General features: G+C 35.9%; 1 protein-coding gene across 3 annotated transcripts in view; it reads left to right on the plus strand.

The window, feature by feature from the left end:
* Positions 1–6,000, plus strand: part of Rab3gap1 (RAB3 GTPase activating protein catalytic subunit 1) — a 94,027-nt gene that overhangs the window by 45,097 nt on the left and 42,930 nt on the right. The gene's annotated exons all lie outside the window — the stretch shown is intronic.

Here is a 6,000-nt window from a genome sequence, read left to right on the forward strand (position 1 = left end):
AATTATTTTTTTCAAGTTGTGATTTGATTTTTTGGTTTAATCTCTTCTATATTCTATGACTGAGACCTGCAGGGCTAACTGGGATGTGCTGAATATCTTTCGTGTTCTATAAAAGCACTGTCACAGAAATATCGAGGAGTTGCATATGCTGCTTTTGGGGAAAAATTAGGATTTTGAGTGTTAAAAGTTGACACCATCTCATATAAGTGATCAAATTTGATTAACAAATTAACATCAATAATGTTTTATGTATGTTAAAAAATTAATTAAAACAACAAACTAATATGTGTTTCCTGACATAACACTGAACAGCATACATCATAACCTGTGTTGCATTCTCTTTTTTAAAAAAAATTTATTTTTTAGTTGTAGTTGGACACAATACCTCCATTTTATTTGTTTTTTATATGGCACTGAGGATTGAACCCAGGGCCCCACTTGTGCTAGGGGAATGCACTACCACTGAGCCACAACCCCAGCCCCCTGTGTTGCATTCTTGCCAAAATGTTTACCATTAATTGAATGAGGAAAGCATGACATATTTTGAAGCGTGCCCTAAAATGTCAGTATCTTCAAAATGTCAGTGGTAGGCAAAATAAAAGCTGAGAGCTGTTTAAAAATTAATGATGGGGCTGAGATTGTTGCTCAGCGGTGGAGTGCTCGCCTAGCACGGATGGGACCTGGGTTTGATCCTCAGCATCACATAAAAATTAAAGGCATTGTGTTGTGTCCATTTACACCTAAAAAGTAAATAATTTAAAAAAATTAATGATGCATGACAGCTAAATGCAATGCATGATTCTTGACTGGATACTTGATCAAAATAACAGCCATTAAGGACCTGATTTGGGATAATTGAGACAATTTTAACTTCTAGAAAACCGTATCAATGTTAAACTTCTCGAGTGTGCTGTGTTATGTTTATGTAGGATAATGTCCTTGTTCTTAGGAATTATTGAAGTGTTTGGGGATGAACTGTCATGATGCCTTACAGCTTTACTTTAAAAAGTTTCAGCCAAAAAAAAAAAAAACCACACATGCATATGTGTTGATAATTGAAAAACTTGGTGAAAGTCATATGGTGTCCATTATATTGCTTTTCTGAAGGTTCTTAAATTTTTTAAAGGAAAAAAAATGTGAAAAGATTACTGGAATTTCTTTTTTAGCAATTATTGTTTGTTAGAAAGACATTTAGAATTTGAGCTGGAGGTGTGGCTCAGTGTTAGAACTTACCTAGCATGCATGAGGCCCTGGGTTTTATCTCGCGCGCGCGCACACACACACACACCCACCCCAAAAAAAAGAAAGAAAAGAAAAATGTGTTTTTAGTGTAATGGTATGATTACACCATCTAAAATGTAATGTAATCTAAAAATATGTAATGTATGTACCAAGTTAGGAAACTTAAGTAAAACTTCCTTTTACCTTCTCTTCAAAAGAACTACTGTTAGTTTCTTGTGATTATCTCCAAAAAATTATCATAGCAACATATATTTTGGAGCATGTCAGATATGTGTGTAATTTTGTTTTTAAAAACTTTCTGGGCTCTGAAGTATATAATACTGCTGAATTCTGTCTGGATTATTTTGGATAATTTTTTGGAAAGTCAAGTATGCATTAATTTCAACTCCATCAGTTTTCCCTTTCTTTCATCAGATATCTTTAGTTATATTTAAACTTTTAAAGTCAAATTTCTGGTCTGATGTAAATATTACTTTATTCCTTCCTCTTAAGAAAGCATTAAGGAACATTACTTTCAGGTCTTTTTTGTTACCCCTTTATTTTTTTTTTTATTGGTTGTTCAAAACATTACATAACTCATGACATATCATCTTTCATACATTTGATTCAAGTGGGTTATGAACTCCCATTTTTACCCCAAATACAAGTTGCAGAATCACATCGGTTACACATCCACATTTTTCCATAATGCCATATTAGTGACTGTTGTATTCTGCTACCTTTCCTATCCCCTACTATCCCCCCTCCCCTTCCCTCCCCTCTTCCCTCTCTACCCCATCAGCCGTTGTTCAATTCTCTCCCTTGTTTTTTTTTTCCCCTATCCCCTCACCATCTCTTATATGTAATTATGTGTAACAATGAGGGTCTCCTTCCATTTCCATACAGTTTCCCTTCTCTCTCCCTTTCCCTCCCACCACTCGTCTCTGTTTAATGTTAGTCTTTTCCTCATGCTCTTCCTCCCTGCTCTGTTCTTAGTTGCTCTCCTTATATCAAAGAAGACATTTGGCATTTGTTTTTTAAGGATTGGCTAGCTTCACTTAGCATAATCTGCTCTAATGCCATCCATTTCCCTGAAAATTCCATGATTTTGTCGTTTTTTAGTGCTGCATAATACTCCATTGTGTATAAATGCCACATTTTTTTTATCCATTCATCTATTGAAGGGCATCTAGGTTGATTCCAGAGTCTAGCTATTGTGAATTGTGCTGCTATGATCATTGATGTGGCAGTATCCCTATAATGTGCTCTTCGGCCAATATGGAAAGCAGTATGGAGATTCATGGGAAAGCTGGGAATGGAACCACCATTTGACCCAGCTATCGCCCTTCTCGGACTATTCCCTGTTACCCCTTTATATAGTTCAACTTTTTTATTTTGTTATAGGGACTACCTTGATCTGGGGAGCATGACTCAGATTTTGACTATTTGCTGATTGTACTTTCAAAAGTGTTCCTAATTAGTTGTCACATCATCTGTCCGAATTTTAACTAAATCACTCTTCTGATATGAAATCTTTCTCAAAATTAATTTGAGAGCTGTGGCTCAGCAGTAGAACACTTGAACACTTGTGGAGGCCCTGGGTTCGATCCTCAGCACCACATAAATAAAAAATAAATAAATAAATAAATGTATTGTGTCCATGTTATAACTAATATATATATATTAGTTTTATATGTATATATATATATATATATATATATATATAAAACTAATATATATATATATATATATATTTTTTTAATTGATTTGAGACTGGGGATTTAGCTCAGTTGGTAGAGTGCTTGCCTGAAACGCACAAGGCCATGGCATGTTCAATCCTCAGCACCACAGGGGAAAAAAAAAATTGAGAGGAATGGAGCTTAAAATAATTGACACCTGGTTTGAGTACTTAGAAGTTTTCTATACAGTTAAAGCTACTCTGTATGTGACTTTTTTTTTTTTTTTTTTTTACTATCTTTATAAAACTGTCTTTATGAAAAGTATTTTTCAGGTTGGAGATGTAGATCAATTATAGAACGCTTGCTTAGTTGGCATGCATAAGGCCTTGGGTTCAATCCTCAGCACCATTTAAAAAAAAACAAAAAACCCACTGCTTTTTAACATCTACTTACATGCCCCAGGGCAGTCATCTTCATTGGCAGTTTATTTCATTTCACAGAGATCTAATTCTTAGAAAAGGTTTCTTTTTGAGGGACCCAGTTTTTCTATTTGTAGTCACATAAAGGCAAGTTTTAATCCTCTTCTGCCACACTCTAGATATTAAAAACTCAAATCTTTTTCAACTTAAATACTTAGTACTTGTAGATTTCCTCATATTTCACAGTTTTATAACATGATTGTTGATATGAATAGTTGTCTCTTAAAACTTCAATTTTTTTCCCCCATTTCTGGGGACATTTTGTAGACTCATTTTGAATGTTTTATTTAATTTTTTTTTACTTTCACTCATATCCATCTGATGATCTTATTGGTTGTTGCCTACCTACATAGTATATTTCAGAACAGAAGTGGTGTTTGGAGTCTCTTGCTCTGTAGTGATGTTGGGTGCATTTCATATATAGCATTAGAATCTTCTATTGCTTGTTCATGTGTGAAAGTGACTTTTCCCTCTCTCACACAGTAATCCACTCCCCCTCCACACACAAACACACACAGAGAAGGTCCATAGTTTCTAATAAAGCCACAGTGCCAAGTAGGAATATCCTGCCCAGTCTCTGACTTAAGCAAAGAGGCATGCAATGCCCTTATTCTGGTTGTAGTCCTTTGGTTCCTTGCATCTAATGCAGTCTGTATCTTATGCTGTCGTCTTCTTTTATACCTCTAGCTCAGTAGGCTTGTGCTTTGAGCCCCACTATCCCCTTGGGGTTTTGTACCTTTTCTAGAGTCCACAAAGACATTTATGTCATGTCTAATCCTGGCTGTTTCTTTGCTAATACCTCTCTATATTTGTCCACATTGTTTTGTGACTGGAGCAGAGGTTATTTATTAAAGTGACGTTGTTATGGTTTCTAGACAAATTACACTTGATTATGTGCTTGGGCTCTCTCGTCCCGCGAGGAGGTCCACGGAACCAGGTAGATCAGAGTGTGACTGTAGATTTGAATAATCAAGACCTATGGAGACCAAGCAGGAAGCAGGTCTGATTTTATTGTGCAGTTACCATGTATATAGACGCAGGCAGCAGCTAAGCAGATTACTGGCAGCCACCAATGCAATTTCTACTAACTGCCATTGCAGCGACCAGTCAAGGAGTGGGCCTTGGAGGAAGCACAGGGACTGCAACACATGGCCTCACACCCAGGGCTGTGCCTACAGGCTAAGTGGCCTGCCGCCCACACGCCTAGCACGAGGGGAGCGGCCTGCCACTCAGACGCCCTTAACATATGCCATGTATGCAGTACTCCATGCACTTGTCCCAACAATTATGGGTCAATGTTCATTTGATATCTGGGCCTGACTAAAAAGATGACATCTTACCCTGCTTGTCTAGGACACAGCAGCTTAAAATTGGATTCGGGTTTTTTGGGGGGGGAACTGGGGGTAGACACCTTATATTGTGACTTAAGAATGAGCTTGTATTCAGTTAAAGCTACCTGTGACATTTATAGATGCTGCTGCTGAGCTAAATGTCACTTTTTACTTTGCTACTTAACTTAAAATCTCCAGACCAGAAACATTAGCAGCACTTATAAACTACTTAGATATTGAGAAAGGTATTCCATCTGTATTTTCACAAGATCCCTTAGTGATTGCTATACCCATTTAAGTCCAGTTCTCCTAATGTATGTTAAACATTATGAAAGGAAGCTGAGATCATGGATAGTATTAATAGATAGTATTAATTTTCTATAAAAAAATAATAGATAGTATTAATTTTTATGATTTTTAGTGAATTAAAGATAAATCTAAATCTTGTTAACTGATTCATTGACCTATCAATTTTGCATGAATATCTATTAGTTTGTTTTAGTCTAAAATTCTGGCAAAATGTTCCAGACTGGCTTTAATTTGTGTTTATTCTCATTTAAAAGAAAGACCTTATTTCCCCCAAACCTAACACTTTTTAATAGTTTTACCTTATTTAAAAAACAGATCACCCCCCCAGTTAGTATGTGAAATGAATAGTAAAAAACTGTAAAAGGTATTTTAAAAGATCATTTTGCTTAATATCCTTTCCTGGTAGAAGTTTAAACAACTTTATTTTAAAGTAATTTGTTCTCTGGCTTTAAAAAAAAAAAAACCTAGTGTGTTGTGTATATGTGTTTTGAGATGGGTTCTCATTGAGTCCTAGGTGGGCCTCAAACTACTGGACTTGAGCAATCTTCCTGCCTAAGGATCTTGAATAGCTGAGACTATAGGTGTACCCCCACATTAAAGCATTCCCCCTCTTTTTTATAGCTACACAGCCTTTTCATCAAATGAAAATATTTGTGGAAGCAGTATGAAAAAATTGTAGAAATCCTTGTATACACAAATATGTGAACAAATATACAGTGATTCATTTATTGATTGATTGATTTTAGTTGTAGTTGGGCATGATACCTTTATTTTATTTATTTTTATGTGGTGCTAAGGATCGAACCCAGGGCCTTGCACATACTAGGCAAATGCTCTACCACTGAGCCACAACCCCAGCCCCTATACAGTGATTCTTTGCAGAGTTTACTTTTCCTTTTTTTTTTTAAACCGGGTCTAACATTTGCCAGTACTGTTCCTTACATTAGGGTCTTCCTTCCTTTTTTTTTTTTTTTTTTTGAG

This window comes from Marmota marmota, unplaced genomic scaffold (assembly GCF_001458135.2).
Source record: "Marmota marmota marmota unplaced genomic scaffold, marMar, whole genome shotgun sequence".
In the NCBI taxonomy this organism is placed as follows: domain Eukaryota; kingdom Metazoa; phylum Chordata; class Mammalia; order Rodentia; family Sciuridae; genus Marmota; species Marmota marmota.